Raw genomic sequence first — 21,383 nt, forward strand, 5'->3', positions numbered from 1 at the left:
ATTTGTTGGCTCATTCATTCTGCAAGCATTTAATACTTTTTCTCTCCTTCAGATATATAAAGATGAGTGTGATAAGGTTCAAACACTCAAACATACCCCATCAGATAGAGATACCCTGGATGTCATTGTTTTTATACCCAGCACAGCAGACTCTTCATATCTAAATAGTTCCCATTTACTCGTGGATGCTTATCCATTACTATGATAAAATTTAGTATTCCATGGTTCATGTGTTTCACTCATTGCAAAAGATTGTCAGCAAGGACAAGGACCCGATCTTCACCTCCACCTTGCCTATATCCAGTACAGAGTTGACTGGTACACTTGAATGAATGTGATCAATAGAGAAGATTGCGGGTTTCCAGGAGAAAGTCAGATTAGTTTCAATTCAGAAAGTCAAAGAAGTCTTTGCTAATTTCCTGCAGCCAAGAAGAAACTGGAGAAAGAGCTTTGCCACAAGAGAGAGATCACCCAGGTTTTATTTGGGTTGGTGAAGAATGCCCAGAGTGTTCTCTCTCAACTGATAAGAGGGTTCATCAGACACCAGTGATTTCCACTGCACATAAACATCACCAGGCACCTTTCAGATGTGCTAATGCCTTGGCTTCAGCACAAGACAGAATCTCCTGGAGAGGGCGTGTGGCTGGACCTAAGTCTTGCTCACTTTTTAAAAGCTCTTAATTTGTTTCTAGTGTGTATCCCTGGTTGAGAATCACTGGGGAACCAGAAGCAAAGGTAGAACAAGGCCAGGTTGTGGGCACAGCATATTAGTAATGGACTTTATAAAGAGGTGGAGACCAGACTGGGGAGTTCGAGCTTTCAACAGGCAGAAAGGATCATTTTCGTAGCTGGGTAGACTGAAGGCCAGGAGAGGGCCCTTGGGAGATTATCTGGAGGATTCCTAACTTAGATGAACTGTGCATGAGCCCAGGCAGACCCTCAGCTCGGTTTGCCATCAGGTAAAATTCACTCAGATATACACGAAGAGGTGATGAGAGGCTGAAAGTGGGAAGGATTTTGGACTTGCTGGTTAGATGGAGAAACCTAGCAGACACCCACAGGATATAGTGGGTGAGACAAGCCCAGTGATCATCTGCACCAACAGAAGGAGGGCTGTCCAGGAAGGAATCAGAGCAAAAGTCGCCAGATGGCTAGAAAGTTTATCCAAATGACTAACTAAGAAGGTGGTGGATAAGAATGACCCGAGGTTGAGGGTTTGATGGAAGATAAAGAGGCATTAATGCTCACAGCAGTAAGCGTTGGTGAGGAAGGGTCACCTGCTTCAAAGAATAAAACCACTGCGTGCACACTGGTGTACAGGCATTGGGATGCAACGGGCAGGCAAGATGTTGGCTCTCGTGGAGTTTATGTTCATGTAAACTGATAGAATCACGCTGAAGAGGATGGGGAGGGGATGTAGCTCAACCAGTAGAGTCCTCACCCAGCATTAACAAAGCCCTGGCTCACATTCCTAGTACCACAGAGACTGGGTGTCTTAGACACATGCCTCCAATGCTGGAATTTGAGTGGTGGAGGGAAGAGGTTCAGCAGTTCAAAGTCATCCTTGACTACATAGCTAGTTGGAGACCAGCCTAGGCTACTTGAGATCCTTCCCAGAAACAAACAAGGACAATAACTCACACTCACGGGTGTGAACACAGGTCCTTTGGTGGAAGGGGCCAAGGGATCCAGGGCATCGGACAAACTTAGGCTGCTTCCTGACTCACAGCTAGGAGGCAACAACTGTGGAGAAGGCTTTGGTCAGGATCAGGGTCTTGTGATGGTCAAGTGGGAACTTGTATTTCGTTTCACCTGCTATACTTCATAGATACTGAACAGCCTAGAAATGCTGGCTGGGTATGGAAGGAGTGAGTCACTCTGGCCGGAGGCCCCAGAAGCCTTAGTAGTAAAGGTCACTGCAGCAGGAGATTGCAAACCCCACGTTAGAAACATAAACACTTGCAAGCCACAGAAGGTGGAATCTCGGGGTCATAGCACACTCGCCAGCTTGTGCAATTTTTAAACTAACGGAACACACGGAGGAGCCTGCTGGCCCTGCTATCTGGCGAGAGAAGAGCTGTAATTTAGCATCCCTGGCTATCAATTAGTCCCATTTTCCTCATCTGTAAAATAATAGGTTTGGATGAAATGACCTCAAGGTTCTCTTCCAGCCTGGTGAATGGTGAAGGTGACAATCTGAGCATTCACTGGCAACTTTAATGGTTGTTTTGAATGTTTAACTGTCCATATTCGAAAAGGCAGTACCAGGCCTATGCCCTCCAAGCTCTAAATTTTAGGAACCTCTGGAGATACACAATCTAAATTCTGCTGGGAGAACTCCTCAGGGGTCTGGGGAATCGCCCATTGTGGTGGGTAGATGACGGATTGGACATTGAAGCAGACCATCTAGAAAATGATTAAGAATGTCTTGAGTCCCTGGTATTTGCAAGGCAGCAGCGCTCGAGGAGGACTGAGAGTGACGGGCTTCTCTAGTGTTAGGAGGCTCTGCCAATGGGACTCTTCCCCAGGAGCCCGGAGGACTCAGAAGAATGCACACAGCCCCTCTTTTATCCCCCTCAAGTATTTGAAATAAGGGATGGAGAGATGGTCCAGCACTTAAGAGCTCTGGCTGCCCTTCCAGAGAATGCAGGTTCATTTCCAGTTATTAAACCCATATGGTGGCTAATAATTGTAAGTACCTTCATTTCCAGTGAATCCAACACCCTATTCTGACCTCCACAGGTACTGTACACACTCATAGCACACAGGGATACATTCAGACAAGAAACCTGTCTTCGTTGGGGTTTCTGTCGATGTGAAGAGACACCATGACTAGAGCCACTCTTATAAAGGGAATCATTCAATGGAGCGGCTTACAGTTCAGAGGTCAGTCCATTATCATCACAACGCAACATGACCTTGTGCATGTAGACATGGTGCTGAAGAGGGAGCTGAGAGTGCTACATCCTGTGCAGGCAACAGGAAGTGGTCTGAGACCCCTGGGCATGGCTTGAGCGTGTATGAGACCTCAGAGACTGCCTCCACGGTGACACACTTCTTCCGACAAAGCCATGCCTACTCCAACAAAGTCACAGCTCCTAGCAACGCCACTCCCTTTGGGAACCCAAGCACATAGAATAAAATATAAAAGCCAACCAGGCTATCATGAGCTCTACATGTCCAGTCTGACAGTGTCCTGCATGGATGGCATGCAGGCAGTCTGCATGGGATGACGACAACCGCTAAGAATTGTGGACATCGAGGTAGAAACAGCATGTCTTAGATGGCCTCCTAGTTCCGTCTTATGGACCTGTTTTCTCAGGCCACCTAGCAGCTCACTCTGCTTCAATGCTAGTGGATCTTTCCCACTTCACTGTCTCCAGAAGAGGGAGCAGAAGGAAGGCTAGACTTGTCCAGAGTCACTACCACCACCCAGCCCCTTCCCAGGAGGTTTCTCCCTCCATCTTTAGGATGACCCAGCAGGCAGGTGGCCTTCAGTTTCTGTTTTCAGGTTTCTGTCTTAGCTTCCCTTCATGATGGACTATCTGGCAGCCAAATAAACCTGTTGTAAACGTTGGTCCGCACCCAACATTGTTGCGGACCTAGCCCCAGTAAAAGATGGTAGGTCCTATTGTAGCCAAACACAAGATGTCATCAGTCTTCCAGGGACTTAGCGTCTCTTGGTCATGTAAAGGTATCCACCCCAAACACACTCAGACGCAGGCCAGTACCCACTAGTCACAGACACATCACAGACATCCTGAGAGCTTGCTCAGCCTAGAGAAGATGAAGTTCCGGGAATGCAGGGCTGGTCATGCTTTATGAGGTTGGAAAATCCGAGTCTGGGGAAATCAGAGTCTTGGGGAAATGGATAATGAGGTGCTAATAGGAAAAGCAAAGTCCAGCTTTCCCGGAAGGGGCACTGCCATGAGACGAGAGAAGAACCCTTCCGCGACTGGATGGGACCTCACAGGGAGAGGTGGGACCAGAATGAGTGAGTGGAAGGGCTGGCGAGGAGAGCTCAGAGAGAAGAGCCAGCCTCCTCTCCCCCACCCTCCCAGCAGCTTAGGCTACAATGGCAGGTGCCTTGGATGCTCAGGTTCAAGGGACACATCCATGCTGTTGGTAGTTAGCCTGGTTCCGATTCCCAGGACAGCAGCAAGGCTCCTGAGAGCAGGAGGTACGTGGTGTTCCTGCTCCTCGTTTCCAACAGCCTTGAGGTTTTCTCTCCATCCCAGCCTGAGCAGAATGCAGCCAGTTTATAGTTTATGGGGGTTTCCTGCACCCCCATCTATGTTTCCACTGAGGTCTGTGCTTTTTCCTAGACCCACCCGGATTCCAGAGCACGGCTCACTTGCATGCCAAGTTCAGACTTGCTCTTTGTCCTCCTTCCTTTCTCCAACTAAAACACAGGAGCGTTACCTTTCGAAGGCCTCTGTGTATTCTCCACAGACTACAAGGAAGATCCCTAAAGAACTGGAGGAGTAATATCTAACTCATTTTGCATGCAAAACAATAGCGCTTCTAGAAATAAGCCACTAATCAGTTCTCTCCCATCCCACGTCTTGTCAATTTAAGAGGCTTTGTAGTAGGATACCGTGTGTGTGTGTGTGTGTGTGTGTGTGTGTGTGTGTGTGTGACAAACTTGGGTGTCCTTCATCATTATTGTTATTACTGTTTGAAACAGGGTCTCCCGCTGGCCTGGCACCCTCCTGGCAGGCAAAACTACTTCACTGAGATAGGAACTGCCTCTCTCTGCCTCCCAGACACTGGAATTATCATGTACTGACTGTGTTAACATGGATTCTGCGGGTAAAACTTAGGTCTTCACGTTGCAAGGCAAGACCTTTACCAGAAAGCCATGTCCTCAGCCCTGCTATGCCCTTTATAGGTTAAAGGACAGTTCTTAAAGATTCTGTAGGAGTCACAACTTAGACACCAAAACGTAGGACTTCTTTGCAAAATAATTTTTTCTTTTCTTAAAGTGGAAATGATTAATAAGGGAATTGGACCCATGGAGGAGGAAGTTAGGAATTATCTTTTTGGTCATCTGAAGGCATTTGTTCCCTATCAGTTCATACAACACAAGACTGGCGACTACAAACACCTTCATTCAAATCAGCACAGGCGACTCTCATCATCCCTGTGGTAGGCATTTCTCTGGCGTTTTCAGGGAGGGAAAATTAGATAGCTCGCCCATATGAAGCTTCCCTGTGAGTGGAGATTGCAGTCTGGGACTTCTTCCTCCATCTCCCACCTTCTCTCGGAAACTGACCCAAGGAACGAGCTTGCACTGTTCTTCTGGGGAGAGGAAGAAGACAGAGGGAAGGGGAGATCCCAGAGTGCTCTGTGGACCACTTCCACCACATCTGGAACACCTGTCTGGGGCCGGGAGCAGTCACACCTGGAATTCACATCAGGGACGTCTGGACTCCAAGGACCAGAAACTACATGGGGCCAGGCTGCCTGTCTCATCAGAATAATCCCCAGCTGGTTCTCCTCTACCCCCTTAGGGAGCTGCCCCTCTCTCTCTCCCCCCCTCCCTCTCTCCCTCTCTCTCCCCCTCCCTCTCTCCCTCTCTCTTCCCCTCCCTCTCTCCCTCTCTCTCCCTCTCCCTCTCTCTCCCTTTCATCTCTGCACCCCTCACTCTCTCTCATCTCTTCATAATTCTAGATATTCTTACCATGCATTTGTATTCTCTGTCCCGTCAGGAAATTTCCAGAATGAGTGTTACTCCTTAGATTAACTTCTGTCCCTCCCTCCCTCCCATCTTTCCTGCTTGCTTTCCTTCCTTCAGCTGCCCATCAACACGTGGCCTAGGCACACCTTGAACTGACAGACCCGTCTCTGTCTCCCAAGAGCTGGAGAAGGTTCTGGACCACACCTGGCTCTCATTCTACTTCTTCTAAGACAAACACAAAAAAGCTGTGATTACTTTTCCAAGCTACCTATGTAGTTTTCAACTTTGCTACCACGTGTTCTGCCACAGTTCTGCAAGGTCACAGCACCGTTGGGGAAACCCAGAAGACAGACCGGGAAACAGGAACTGGGAGCTGTAAGAAGGCCCATGGCCCCCGGGGAACTGGCATGACTTCCTTGTTCTCGCTGCCCTGGCACTGCTGGCTTTCAGGTCCTGTCTGTGCTCAAAGGTCGCAGATCTTATGAAAGAATCAACATGAAAGGTCTTGCTTTAATCACAGCGGTAATTAGCAAGTTTGGATCCAGCATTATCTTTCCTCGTTTTTTTTTTTTTGTTTTGTTTTGTTTTTTAATTTATTGGAAACGCGTTCAAGAACAGGCTTGTAGTTTGCTCATTGTCTTGGAAAACTGAAACACATTCCTGGCAAAAACTATCTACTCACCCACTTCTCCCAGGCAATGCCTTTCCCAAATCAGTTTCCACTCCTGAAACCTGAAGCTAACAGACTTAGCCTCTTTCCCCTGCTCGCCTGGCCTGCAAGGGGCTTATGGTAAGGTTCCTTGTGTGGGTCGGAAGTTCTCAACCTAGTGTCCAGTCTTCTGTAGGGTGTAAGTCTGTCAGAGATGCTAACTGGCAGCATCTCTCTCCTGTCCTTTCCCCACAACAAACTCGAACCTTGGGCACATGACAGCCACTCTGCATTGCCTGGCCAGCCTTATTTCGTTCCCATTGCTCTCTGACCTCTGACGGTGCCTCCCTCCCCTCACTTTTGGAGCCCATTCTGCTCTTCATGGCTTATCTCAAATGCCCTAGTACCCCCCGCCCCCCGAATCTTTCCCCTTTCTTTTCCTCTGCAAAGGTCCCTCATTCAGCTCTCATGGTTTCCCATGTACCACAGCTGTTCCCAGGTTTTGGGTGTCTATACTTCTTCCACCTCCCTCCCTACCCACATCTGTCCTCATAACATCCAGAATTTCTCTGAGTTCAAGATCTAAGTTTTGGGGCCAGCTAGAATGCTTGGTGGATATTGTACTTGGAACCAAGTCCAACGATCTGAGTTTGATCCCCAGAAGTCATGTGAAAGAGGAGAAATCTGATTTGTACAAGCTGTCCTTCAACCTCAATATGAACACAATGGTATACCTGTAAAGGAACCACACACACACACACACACACACACACACACACACCAAATAAATGCAGTTTTAAAATTTTAATTAAAATGGCTAAATCTTATCACCTGGCAAGATAAAAGACTGCAAAACTTCCAATAGAGAAAGCTCCCAGCAAGAACCAGTTGGGGAAAGGTAACTGAAGGTCAGAGCTTAAGTATTCAGGATACAAAGGGGGGTTGATTTAAATCTCATTTAACAAACATTTCTACCAACCAAAGGAGTTACAAATATTGAAAAGTAAGCAAACTGCTGCATAGAAATCTTACTTTAAGAAACCTCCCCAGGATATTGAACTAGACAAGTTAATATCCGTAATTCTAAGAATTTGTGTTTAAATATGCATATTCTCATGAAGGCTTAAAGAGTCTGGACGTCTTGAAACAAGACACATTCGATTGCACTTACAGCAAACCAGCTCTTCAGACTTTGCGTCTGACAGAGTATTTCGTGCTCTAGAGGGGAACGCCTAGAAACTTCTTTTTGACTTAAAATCTGAAAACCTCTGAGAGTCAAATACCTTTCCTGCCATGCACCCAGTCCAGCCCTTATGAAACAGCGTCTGAGGCAGGCCAACACGCTAGCCCAGTCGGCTCCTGGATGTGCCTTGCTGCGGACTGACTCACTCACTTTTTCACACCCAGGCAGCACAACCTTCTCCTCTCTGCTTCCTGGGTCAGAATTGCAGCCCCCACCTCCACGCTGCACCTTACAGGCTCTGAGCGCCTTCTCTGCCTTATCTCAAGTCTCCCCGCATTTCTTCTTCCCCCAGACACTCTGGGTGTTTCCCTAGCTCCCCCTTTGGGGTTTGGAGCACCACGGTATTGTAGGAACAGAATGTTGGTTCCCTCTCACTTATGAAAACACCTCCTTTCCTCATCCCCCACTAGTCCAATTCCAGCAGCTAGGCCCCTGGGCCTCGGAGTTCACCAAGGGAGATCAAGATTCACTTACTAGTTTTCAGATATGTATTTCAAGACATTTCCTATGAGAGGTCTGTGCTGGGATAGATGTGGGAGGCCAGGAAAGAGGCAAAGACACAGCAATTCTACCTTCGTGTGGGTACACACACAGACTCAGTAAGCATGGCTTTCCCTGGGCGACATGTCGGCAGTACAGAGGAGGATCTAAAATCTCCATCACCAAAGAGACTTCAGGCCTGCCTAGAGGGGCAACTAGGCTATTATAATGTCAATGAAATGCCTATATCCAGGAATGGGAGAAAATTCTAGAAGGTGCTAGCCCCAGCTTTGTAAGCCAGAGATGAGCTAGATTTGAGTTTAAACCATGGGGAAAGTTAGCCACATCAGTGTGGGCCAGCAGATGATACACAGAGGGCTGTAAAGAAGCAGGTCGGGCATGCACAGCAGAGGATGGACATCGTCTTTCAGGAATTATGACATTGAGAACATAGACTAGTGATTGTAAAGCTATTTCTTCACGGGCTGCAAAACAGCTCAGGTAGAGGTACTGTCACCAAGGCTGAAGACCGGAGTAGACCACATGGTGGAAAGAATAGTCCACCACCTGCAAGTTGTCCTTTGACCTGAACACATGCCACATGGTACACGCATGCATGTGTATACACACGTACGTGCATGTACACACGCATGCATTTATACCCAAAAGAAAGAAGGAACGTGGCTAAAGAGAAATAAAAGACATTTGGCTTTGAGACAAAACGTGAAATACTTTTCTAGGGCTGACCGAGCAGGTCCACTGTGTACCCTAGTGCCGCCACTTGCAGTCACCTGCAGGGGCACACAACTTACTGTAAGGTCATTACACAGTGTTCTCAGAGGGATCACGTGACCCCTTACCATTCCCCACTAATCGGTGTCCACCCCGTCCAGTGAAGCCGTATGAAAACGGGCCGGAGGAGTAAATAGACCCAGGTTGAGATGGGTCTTCTGTCTAACGTGGGTGGTCCAGCAGTCTCACAGTTAAAGGCGGATTGCTGCAGAGCTTGGAGATTTAATGTGCTAATGCCCAGGACCTGCAGGCTGGGAAGGACTTCCTGAGCCTGAGAGTTGGAACTGCATGGGCCACTCCTTGGACTCTGCACACCAGCAGGACAAAGCGGGAAGCTCCTCAGGTGATAGGAGACAAGACAGGACTAGTCTCTAAGAGGATTCCCGACACCCCAGGAGACTAAAGCTTCAGCGTGTAGAACCTGAAGCTGGGTTCTTGAGAACCTGTTGATGGGAGAATCAGAGCGCTGTTTGGGCTAGAATCATTCAATGCCACACATCTGCAGTAGGGTCCCTGGTGACATGCCCATACCACCATAGCAGCCCTTACAAGGCAGCCTTGGCTCTTTAGAGTTAGTTTTTATACTTTATTTATTGATTTATTTTTGAGACAGGTCTCACGTTTCCCAGGCTGGCCTTGAGCTCACTGTGTCGATAAGGATGATTTTGAACTCCTGATTTTCCTGTCTCTTCTTCCTGAATGCTAGGGTTACAGGCTTGGACTACCACACACAGTTCCTGTGGGGTTGGGGATACATCTCAAGGATTTGTGTTTGCTAGACAAGCACTCTATTAATCAACTGAGCAACTCCAATTAGCCTAGCCTAACCCTAACTAAGAAGTACAGACCTCTTAGAGTCATAGGAACAGGAGAGACAGCTCACTGGTTAAAAGCTCTTGCAGAGAACCAGAGTTAAGTTCCAGCCCCTACGTCGGGCTTCTCACAACCACCTGAAACTGTAGCTCCAGGGATCTGAAGCCGTTTTCTGGCCTCTGAGAACTGCACTCATGTGTGCAATCTCTTACTCAGGCACACCCGTATACACATAATTATAAAGTAAAAATAAAATCTGTTTACAATTAAGATGAGAAGTGTATTGAATGAATTATTGGGACCAGCGTGTGGCTGAGCCAACACGGGTGACATCAGAATAGACTGCTCACACAATTTTAGTTTCAGTGTTAATGCGCTGACTGAGAGCTCCCACGGTTTGTCACTTGCGTATGTACACTCGTGTGTGGTGCAGCCCGCTAGCTGATTGTAAATTCCTTCCACAGACTGCACACGATGCCAAGAACCCAGCAGAACTCTTACTTTGTAGTATTGCAGCATGTCTGATAGCCCATCCAGCTGGAGGTGTTCAGACTCTCATGCTTCCCTAACTCCTAGCTGGTCTGTGGGAATGATTGACAGGTGGATTCAGCAGATGTGAACTTCTTTTTGTTGTTGTTGTTTGGTTTGTTTTTAATTATAGGAATGGATAGAAAGGGTAAATCTAAGAATTAAGGTAGCAAGATTTAGACCTCAACTGTGTATTCCTTAGTGAAGGGGATAAAGGCAGAGCAGATATGGCCGACAAATTTCTGAGCACACAGACATCAGAGAGGAGGAGCATTGTTTGGTAGATGTGAGTTTAGCAAGCGTTCATCCCGAGCAATGACATCGGAAACAGCGCTCATTCACAGAAACCGGGGAGGGAAAGGAGAGCCCCAGTCAGATACACAGGCATTTCACTGAGGCGACTGCTCAGAGTTCACTGGAGCAGATGTGCCTTGCTCACGAATCTGGCGTCACTCTGGGTTCCAGACTCATGGCCCGCAATGTGTTCTTTGTATCTTAAGTCTCCGGGTGGAAACTGTGCAGCGTGGACTCCACGAGAGGACGTGTAGGCTCTACAGTGAGAGGATTGAGTCCGCTAATTGCATCTTGCCCTGAGGCCTAAATGGGACCGGAAGGACCAACAATCATATGGAAATCTGTCGTGGTCACACGCCAGTGATGTGAGGAGCATTCCAGACATCATGAGATTGAATTTTCTTCGCCCACTGGTGAGCAGGTATGTAGAGGCACAGGCCCATGCCTCTGCCTGTTCCCCAGAGTTACTTGTCAGGCAGCTGGTGACTCCCATGTGCACACATCTGTCCCTTCACTGGGGAATCAGTCTGCGGCTTTCCGACATAAGACCCAGCGTGGACATATCCTGAGTTGATGGGATTCACATGCACAAGCCCTCTCCAAAACCTCCTTCTGATTTTACAGCCATGGTTTTGAGTTTATGTTCCTTAATGAAAGCCTTGCTTTGTATAATCTTTGGGCTCTGTGACATCTTGACCAACCTCAGCTTTGAGCAGTGGGAAAATAAAACACACAAGAATTCTGTAACCATCAGCCTTACACCGAGATGACTAACTGAAACAGGATGGCCTCCAGCCAGACCTCCCGGGTCTGAACACTGCTCCTTCTCTGTGTCAAATCCACCCACCTTGAACTTGAGAGGATCAGCATGGTTGAGCACGCCAGGGGTACTGTAGACTTGAGGTACTATCTGCCCTGACCCCTGGGCAAAGCAGGAGCACTCAGGGCTGTCACGGAGATTTTGAGCAGCCTGGTATCAAAGGTGACCCTGCTGGTGTGTGGATGGCTGCACCCTAGGGGATGTGAGCTGTGAGATCACGGGAAGTATCCAACAAGACTCAGTCCTTTCTGGAGCTCATTCTTCGCATGGTTTTCTTGTTATGTCCTTAACCAGGCTGGGGCTCACACATGCGTTTCTATTTAACTGCTCCATACTGGACACGGAGCAGCTTTGGGCACCTGTGTGCTTTAGTGCCCCAGATCGGAACCCTGATTTCTTCTTGTGTGTCTTCTGCTGTGAGCATGATCAGACAGCCTTGATTTGTCTTCATAGTGTGACTGAAATAGCTGGGATTTATTGTCTAGAGAATCTGGCGGAGACGCACACGGGGCTATGACTGAGTTTGGGATTGCTGAAGTCTTCCTGCACCAGAGGGAATGCACGTCACTCGTTAAAGAAGGGCACAAATGTGTGTGACTCAAGGTCCTGGGAATGCATGTGACCCTCTACAAGGGTCTTAGCTGCACTGTAAGAAGAGACTCCCCGTAGTTGTCTCAATGAATCCGGAGTGCATTGCAGCAGCTGTCTGTCTCAAGTTCAACCCTCCTGGCTTTTCCTGCATCCAGGAGGCAGAACCAGGGCTCCGTGCCTGCTGGGCACATGTTTTACCACTGAGCTATGCCCTCATCTTGCCTTTTAGAAGGAATGTCCGTGTTTTTATTTGTTTTCCATCTCAACAAAACAACATTTAGTCAACGAGACTTCTTTCTGGGAGTCCTTTGCTTAACTGTATTAATGTTTTCTCCACCTGCTGCTCGCAGTGTGCCCTTTGCAGGGAAGGAAACGGCTGGTTCCCTCTGTCCCCTCGATCCAGGAGAAATCTAAAACTCTGCTGTCCTAAGGTTGCTTGGCTCTGAACTTCTGATAGCAAAGCTCTCTTACCTGACAGGGGAAGCGGCATCCAGGAAGCCACCTGAACAGCAGCAAGGAGCCAGGAGTGTTGGGTCATACCTGCCTCTTTGTGGGGCACTGTGTCCTTGAGAGGCACAGGGCCAGACCTGTCTGTGGCTCACTTTGCTCCTGTGCTGTCTGCCACTTCCTCCTTTCAGGGAAATGGCGGTGGCTCCGAGGAGATATATGTGAAGGACAGAGTAGCTGAGAGAGTAGGCAGCAACCTCTTTCTGCTCTGCTTCTTGCCTTTGACCACCCATAAGCAACTCTTTGCTGGTGTAGAAAGCAATATTAATCCTTACAGGAACCTCCTGACTATTTTTGCATCGAAAAAAATCACTATTTTCACCGAGAGGATGTGAATGAACGAGGGCCTGCATTTGCTGCACACACAGAGGAGAGTATAACTGTCGTTTCTGGAAGAAAATCAGAAGGCAGCCCCTCAGAGGCATCTGCCGCCTCCTACAGGTGCTCCTGGGGCTGGCACTGGCATTCTCTCTGCCCACCTTCCCTCACGGTGCCATGCTCATCCTGGGATTAAGTACAAATTCATTCTAGCCTAAGCTTGGGACTCTAAAGGGTCCATTCAAGGGACGCAGTGAGCCGCTGCAAGGCTCAGGTGGGTGGACCACTGCCTAGGAAAGTGTGGGACACTGATTGTGTAAATCAGAGAAAGGCTTCGCTGAAGTTGCTGCCTAAAGCCTCCTGAGTGGGCTCTCTGATTCTCAGCACATTCTGTCATTTGGGTAAATATAACTAAGCACACATATGACACACATACACACATATCCACAGTGCACATACAAGAACACACATATATGCATACACACAAACAGACATGTATACATGCACACACAACATACATACACATGCATTCATGCATGTGTACACACACACACACACCCAACAACCACAGAAGCCTTCAGATTTCTTCCTTGAAGAAAGGGAGGAGGCATGCCCTCAGGTCTGAGGGAAGAAGCCAGAAAAAACCTGTTTTTGTTAGCTCCGGGCCCGCTGGCGTGAGAAGCCCGTGGTCTCACTCTTCTACCCCAAAATGTGAGCTGTCTGCACGGGTTACACGTGTGAGAGGGGAAACTGGGGAGTGGCACTTTTGTAAAGTGGCCACGGATGTTAGTGGGAGGAAGGAGTGGTAAGGGGGAGGGCTTCTTAGAAACACATTTTGCCCGAAGCCAGCAGAAGCACACACTTCAGCTCCATCTGTTTCCCTAAGACCCTCACAGTGCTCACGTGGGTATCCGGGGAAAGATTTGATCTGTTAGGACTCATGTTTCTGGGGCTAGGACTGCAGGCAACCTGGCTAAAGTTTTTCAGCCTCCAGCCTTGTGTGGAAACCCCACAGGTGACCTCTGGTTCATGCTCTGTGGTCATTTATTTTACTTCAGAAGGGGGTTGTTAGGAAATCAAACCCCGGGAAGGTTTGGAAAGAGCATTTCCCTGGGACCCGCGTGTGAGGTGAGTTTGTAATTAATGTTTCATCTTAGGTCACCCTCATGTGTAGTGTCCACACATGAGCGGCATTAGCAGCACATTCCACTTTTATGTGACACTTGCCTTTGATTTTTCCCCTAAGCACAGCTATAAATTGGAGAAAATTTGTCACCCAAGGCTGTTACTGATGGTGACCTGTTTGTTTAACCCTTCACGAGAGCGGGCAGAGCAGAGAAGGGTCCGAAGTCACCGAGGCTGCTGTGTGAGCGTGAGCTGGTGATTTGAGACTGCCAAGAGGGGACTTTGAAGCCCATTAATAACCTGGACACTGACCTGGGCTCTGGGGTGGAGGGGTGAGAGCATTCAGATAAAAAGAAGGTTGGCTGGACGTTTGGATTGTGGGGAGTAGGCAAGGTGTAGACCTCCGTTTTCCAGAGTTAATTTCTACATTTGCTGTGAGTTTTCTAACTTGTGACTGAAAGCATCTGTGGGGTCACAGAATGTCTAAGAAACAAATTCTTACTTCCTCCAGGCGACAGAACGCGGAAGTGTAGGGAAAAGACAAAAGCAGGCTTTGCAGGGGCCGGTGGGAGACTTCACCCAGCCCTGGGCTCATTAGCCAAGAGCAGTCTAATCCACGTGGAAGTATACCCCATCAGCGAGAGCAGTGTTCTCCCTGGGTCGCCAACAAAGCAGTCTCTCAAGTCAGACTCCCTCCACTCCTTGACCCCCCACAGAAACTAACAGAGCCCTTTCTTTTTGTTGTGAGTTTTAAATGTTTGGTTGGGGATTTGCCTTACTTCTATCTAAACTGATTTCTCCAGTGACAAAAGAAAATGACAGCCAGGGGACTTACAAAAGAACTGTATAGTCCCTGGAAATCGGTAGCACGCTCCTTCTGACACCCAGCACAGGAAAGCATTCGAACAGTGCACAGCAGTTCTCAGACTCTAGACCCTTTACACCCTCCCCACGCTGGGCAACATCTGCTTAGTTTATGTTATTTTCTGCAGACAACGATAAAACGCGCTCCCCTCCCTTTGCCCACATGTAAACAGCCCCTGTAAATCCCCAGATAAGCTTGGCCAGCTTGAACGATTTAAGAAAGTATTAAAAGAAGGGCAAGGTTTTCATTACCTTTAGAAGTCAGGTTTTTCAGAAACATCTCCAGAAAGCTGAGTGCCCCCACGTTGACATAGGCGCCTGCCTCTTACCTGCAAAGAGTGCCCAGTGCAGGCTCCTGGGCGACCAGGCAAGGAAATGATCAGTCCATGCAGGGTGCCTTGGAAAGATAGGTGCGGAGGGTTTTCAAAGTGAAGAAACACTCTGGCTGTTCACTGTCAGTCAAAAACAAGTTGGTACAAGTTTCTGTAGGAATTACCTGAGGGGAATGAGGAGAGAAAGAAAGAGATTGGAAGAGATTGAGTGGGGAAGGAGGGACAGAGAAGGAGGGAGGGAAGAAAGGAGAAAGAGGGGGAGAGAGGGGGAAGAGAGGAGAGAGAGAGAGAGAGAGAGAGAGAGAGAGAGAGAGAGAGAGAAGAGAGGAGAGAGGAGAGAGGAATCTGAGAAAGGATCCCATGATGTCAGCATGACTTAAAGTCTTAAGGAAAAGTACAGACCAGCGCAGGGCGGCTCAGAATGGCACCGACTCCCCAGCTCTCCGGGCACCTGTGTATGAAAGAAACTGAAGTCCTTATTACAGAACAGCAGTTCATTTCTGGAGAAACTTTGTCCCGTCTTATCAAAGTCCTCTTAAGGGTTCCTTTGCCTAAGTAAACTATAAACAGATTATCTTTCTTAAGGAGCCAGCCTGAGTCTCCTGTTCCCGCTCCCTCCCTCTTCCCCACCCCACCCCAAATGAACACTAATCAGCATCCTGGCTCCGGGGAGAGCAGGGGACAGCAAACTCGCTTGAGCCGTGTCTACCACAGATTATGCCCAGGGAGAATGGCACCGTGGGGAGGAACTGCTGTTTTCAGTTCTGCCCTCTATGGTCGCAGTGATTTTTTATTTATTGATTGATTGATTTTGGGGGACTGATTTTGTTTACCTCCAAGTAGTTGGAAAGATAAGGGTAAAGCTGGCTTTTTCCAGACAAGACAGTGGGAGCTGGACTGGCGTTCTGGGTTAGAATTAGGGCTTAGCACTCTTGTTCAGAGTCTGGCTTTTTATTAATTATTATTAACAAGAAGTAGCCAGCCATGCTGGGAGAAGCCCCTAAAAGGAGAGTTCTAGGGTGTCAAGACACCCATCTATGGGTCTGCGTCCTTCCTGGACTTCTTCTGCCATCTTCTAGCAGTATATACAGAGATTCTGGAGCATCCTTAGAGGGGAATAGTTTCACGTGGAACTTCCTGAGTAGCGATGCCCTTTGCTAGTCTAAAGGCAGTACAAGAAAGAGCAAAGACTTTTTGTCAGAAGAACATGATGACGTACTTGTGTGTCCCCCACTTCCCCGCCCCCTGCTTTGTCAGGCACCTGCACCCCTGTTCTCGACTAAGCCCATACCATAGTCTTGATGAGGTCTTGACCCACAAGGTACATGTCTGATGGGTGGTCCTTACCCAACACAGTCCTGCTCCAACTCTGGATCTCTGTTTTCCTTGCTATTTGATACATCAGTTATCACCACTGGAAGCTCCTCTGACTCTGGCATTTGCTGTCTGTGCTTCATTTCCAAGTTCCTCACTTGTCTTAGATATTAACTATGTCTTTCCAGGAATACCCAGCACAGCGTAAGTCCATACAAGCATCCTTGCTCTTTGTACATTTACACACATATTTACATAGGATTGGTATTATTACATGTATCATGATGTATAATACGTGTACTTGCCAAGTAGATTGAAAGGCCATGATCGGAGGATGTAGTGATCATAACAGAGCTTCAATTCTCATCTTCTGTATTTGATGCGCATGCCCAGCATTGGCTTCAATTGTTCGAATATTCTTACCCCAAAGTATAAAAGTCTTACACGAATTTTAGTAAAAGGCGAAAGATTTATACGATCTGAAGAGAAACCAGAGTGTATTACACAAATTTTATCTGTTGGATGCTCAGACCAGAATATCAGCATGATTAACTGTTGCTTATGGGGAAGGAAGGGGAAACCAGAGAGACTGATCTCCCCAGAGCCATCCACAGTGCAGATGGACTTCACGACATTTCTCAGCCCACGTGTATTTCATTGCTCTGCGTTTTTCTTGTTAGTGCACTGGAGATATGCACATGCATGTACACAAACATGTGAATATGAATATGTTCATATGTGGAAGTTCACGTGTTCATATGTGAGTATACATGTTACGCGTCTTCCTTTGAGCAGCATGTAATATACCTCGTGCAGTTTAGAACAGCTGCAAGTTTGGTTTCTTGCAGAGTCACGTCTAGTAGAGTCAAAATTCATTTATATAAATGAAGACAATAATAATAATTTATAGCATAATAATAATGACAATGAGAGAAGAAAATTAGTCAGAAGTAGTAAGAGTGCATTAGTGTTCTTCATTGTGAAGATGCTTGCTTTTTCAACCTTTATAATGGTAATAATCAGTAATTAGATCCTGTGGTTGCTGGTCTGACAGAAATCACCAGGTGAAGTGAGGCACTAAAAATATAAACCTCCCAGGGGTGCTCACAGGGGAAGTAAGAAAATTCTAGAAGAACTCTCCATGAGACGTCAGTCACCGGAAACAGACTCTGTTTTGCATAATGTAACAGCTGAACAACTCGTCTAGGTATCTTTGGAAATTTCAGAGGCTGAAGGGAATAGGTAAACCTTTTAATCCTGGCAAAAAATATTTTGTGTCATTAATCCCTTTTTTATCCAGTGAATAAAATCTGCTCCTCATCCTGGGGTTAAGGTGCAGATTTTAAAGTGGTGGAATCTGGGATTGGCTGCCTGATAACACAAGAGATTGTTGTCATGCACGTTGGTTAAAGTATTGATCCGGCAGCCCAGCAAGAGTAGCTTGTTCATAATCTTCTTAGCCCCCCTCCCTCTCCTTTCCTTTTGCCCTCCCTCCCTCCCTCCCTCTCTCCCTCCCTCTCTCCCTCCCACCCTGCCTTCGAGTTAAATGAAAGCAATAGATGTGTCTAATTTTCACAGAGCATAATCTCAAACCTGCATTTGTATCTGGCTTTTTCAAGAGGCACGTCTCCCCAGAGCAGTTTCTAGAAGGGCATCACAAAAGCTGCAGGTGCTCTCAGTTCTCCTGGTTTGAATCAAAGCACAAAGAACCTTGAAGTATGGGGAGAGGAACAAATACTGACTTCTCTGAGTCGGGTTAGCCGTGCACAAAATGTGGCTTTGTTTACAGAGCGCCCCGTCTGGACTGATGGTGACCACCAGCATCTTAGAGCAGGGTGCTACGGTCCCAGCGCCAACCGTCAGAAAGGACCGAGACAGTGTTAGGTTCACCCCAACACTCCATTAGGCAGATGGCACAAAGTCACCAACCCAGAAGTGACTCAATGGAAACATTGTCTCCAAGCTATTATCTGTAGGGTGGCTGACAGCTCTGGGCTTAGCACTAGAAATGCTAAGACATCCCATAGTTCAGGCAAACAGCTACGGTGGGTCACCCTATCCAATGTGGATACTTGGCTTCTTTTGTTTTCTTTTTCTTTTCTCGGTTTTTTTCTGTCAGGGTCTCACTGTGCAATCCTGACTGGGCCTTGACTCACAGAGATACACCCAGATAACTGGGGTTAAAAGTATGCATGGCTGCACCCAGACACCCTCTCTCTGTTTTGAAGTTACCTATTTTAACGTTAAACATTAATTTGAAAATAAAAATTGTTATTCTAATATTCTAATATAGTCACACTAAGTAGACAGTGGCCAACAATCTGTAAATGTTAATACAATGGGAAAAATACAACTTAAAAAGCTACGTTCATGACCCACGGGCCTCTGCTCAGAAGCTGTTCACTCTTTAAGCCCCTCCTGAGTTATTTGGTGACTCTAGGTCCCTCTTGGTGACATGTAAGTGTCAGCAAATGACATAGTACGCTGGCCCCCATTGGCCGGTCGCTATGAAGGTGAGCTTTCACTGTTGACCATGTGGGCTGGCAAACAGCAGAGCATTGCCTGCAGGGTAGAACGGCCAGGTCTGGCCCACTACGTCCACAGCCACGCTTCCTTCCTGGGACATTCTAACCTGGACGTTCATCTGAAGATGAGCTTGAATGCTGGCTTATGTTACCTCCTATTGCTATTTAACTGTGCATTGAGTAGGTGGGTAACTACCTAAGCCAGACAGAGAGATGTCTCTGGGCATGTCTCCACCAGACGTCCAAGCAGAGAAAATTATTCATAGCAGCTTGGTTCTTAGCCAACCTGCACTCCAACAACCATTTTTACATATTGAAATAGTCCGTTGCAGACCTCATGATGGTCAGCCTGTGTAATGTAAAAGATAATTGGAATAGGCATTTGTAGATGGTTCTACTTCTTTCCCCATAGGTCTCTACTTGGTGATAAACTGGATATTGTATTGGGGTACCCCTTTTCTTGGGTTGGTGATAATAATCATTGGGGGAGGTGTTTGGTTCTATCTACTGAGTGCAGCTACTGTCTTCTTGAAGTAATAAGGGCGGCGGGGCTGCGTCCCCAACACCCCAGCCGCCTGCTCGGCTAGCTTATGCTCGAAATAATTACACAGAAACTGTATTCATTTAATCACTGCTTGGCCCATTCTCTTCTAGGCTAATTCTCACATATTAATTTAGCCCATTTCTAATCATCTGTGTGTAGCACCCCAAGGTGCGCTTACCGGGGAGATTCTAGCCTATGTCCATCCTGGGTCGGAGCTTCATGGCGTGTGTCTGCCCTGGAGCGGGGCATGGCGTCTCTCTCTGGCGTCTGCTCCCGAGAGCAGAGCGGTCGAGACTCTGAGCTCACTTCCTCTTCCTCCCAGCGTTCTGTTCTGTTTACTCCTCCCACCTATCCTCTAACCAATGAAATGGGCCAAGGCAGTTCCTTTATTAGCCAATGACCTTCCTCCATCATCTTCTGTCACCTCCAATCATCCTGTTGACAAAGAACCCCCCCCCCCTTCAGGTCTCACCTGTTCTTACCTGCCTCTTCATGATACTTCCACCCCCGAACATAGGCAAGGTCTCTTTACCACTTTTTCAAAGTTAGTGCTGTGAGTTCACATTACAATTTGGGGGCCATTGCTTTATCTAACTGTGGCACTTAAGTGGTACAACTATGTTATACCCTCACTCAAACACCCTATGGATTCCTTGTAGCAACCCTGATTCTTCATGAGCACCCTGTTCCCACACTGCACAGGGCAGCAAAACCTTAGCAGCCCCCAAACACGCCCTCAGCATTTATTATAAGCAGGGAAGGGAAAACACCTGTGTTCCTTGGGTTTTGATGTTGGAAATTTTCCCATTGCACAACTGTCCCTTCTTGCCAAATATTCCAGTTACTGTGGAAAAACTGAACAATGAAAATTGGCTAAATGATGTCAAGTGACAGAACCCAGCCAAGCTGTCATTAAGGTCTCCAAGAACACCCGTGACGAAGAAATAGGAGTGGGGAAAGAGGGCGCCTCTGCCTTCTAGATCCTGACTGCACACCCCACCTATTTCTTGTTTCTAGCTAAGTCACGATGGGAATTAACGGGACATTATCTAGAAAGCGATGTCCACATAGCGAGTGAAAGGGCACGCTAAAGGGAAGCTGTGCTGGCGGCTCGCTCTGCAGCCCAAGCCAGTCGCCTCACTGGACTCATGGCCACAGCTCTATTTGAATGAAGCGCACTTAGAGACACCCTGGAGATAGGTTTTGATTGTCCTTTTCTTTAACAGCCAGCGTGGAAAATTAAAGCAGCTAAGAAGTTATGAATGAGCCAAGGTCAAACTCCAAAACTGATAGACTCCGTTGACTGAGAAGGGAGTGACTGGATTTTCTTAGCTTCTCCATTAAGAAGGAAATCACCTTGTGCTCATTCAATCTCTCTCTTTCTCTCCTCTATGTCTCTCTCTCCCCGTGTGTGTGTGTGTCTTTCTCTTTCTCCCATGTGCATGTGTCTCTCTCTTTCTCTCTCCTAATGTGTGTGTAAGTGTGTGTGTGTGTGTGTGTGTGTGTGAGTGAGTGCGCGCACATGTGTCCGTGTGTTCCTGTGCGTACAGGTTCATGTGTGTGTGAGTGGATGCCAGAAGTCAACCTTAGATGTCACTCCTCAGATCATCCACTCTGGTTTTTGAAATGGGGTCTCTCACTGAGATACTGGGCCTATGAATCGGGCAGCAAACCCCAGAGGTCCTGTAGTCTCTACCTCCTGAGTGCTGGGATTACAGGTATATGCTAGCAGGTCTGGCTTTCTCCACTGATGCTGGGGTTGAGAGCAGGTCCTCATGCTTGTGTGCCAGCACTATACCCACAGAACCACCTCCCAGCATCTTTGCTGCATTCATCCTTGGTCACATGAGGGGCAGGGTGGGGGAGGGGTCTGCCTCTGTCACTCGTTCCTTCCCTGGCACTGCTTTGCTGCTGTGGTCACCCTAGGGGAGTTGAGGGATGACTTGCCCTTCTCCAAATGACTT

The sequence above is a fragment of the Microtus oregoni genome, unplaced genomic scaffold, assembly GCF_018167655.1.
Source record: "Microtus oregoni isolate MIOR12 unplaced genomic scaffold, Mior012 000023F_ref0000262, whole genome shotgun sequence".
Classification (NCBI taxonomy): Eukaryota; Metazoa; Chordata; class Mammalia; order Rodentia; family Cricetidae; genus Microtus; species Microtus oregoni.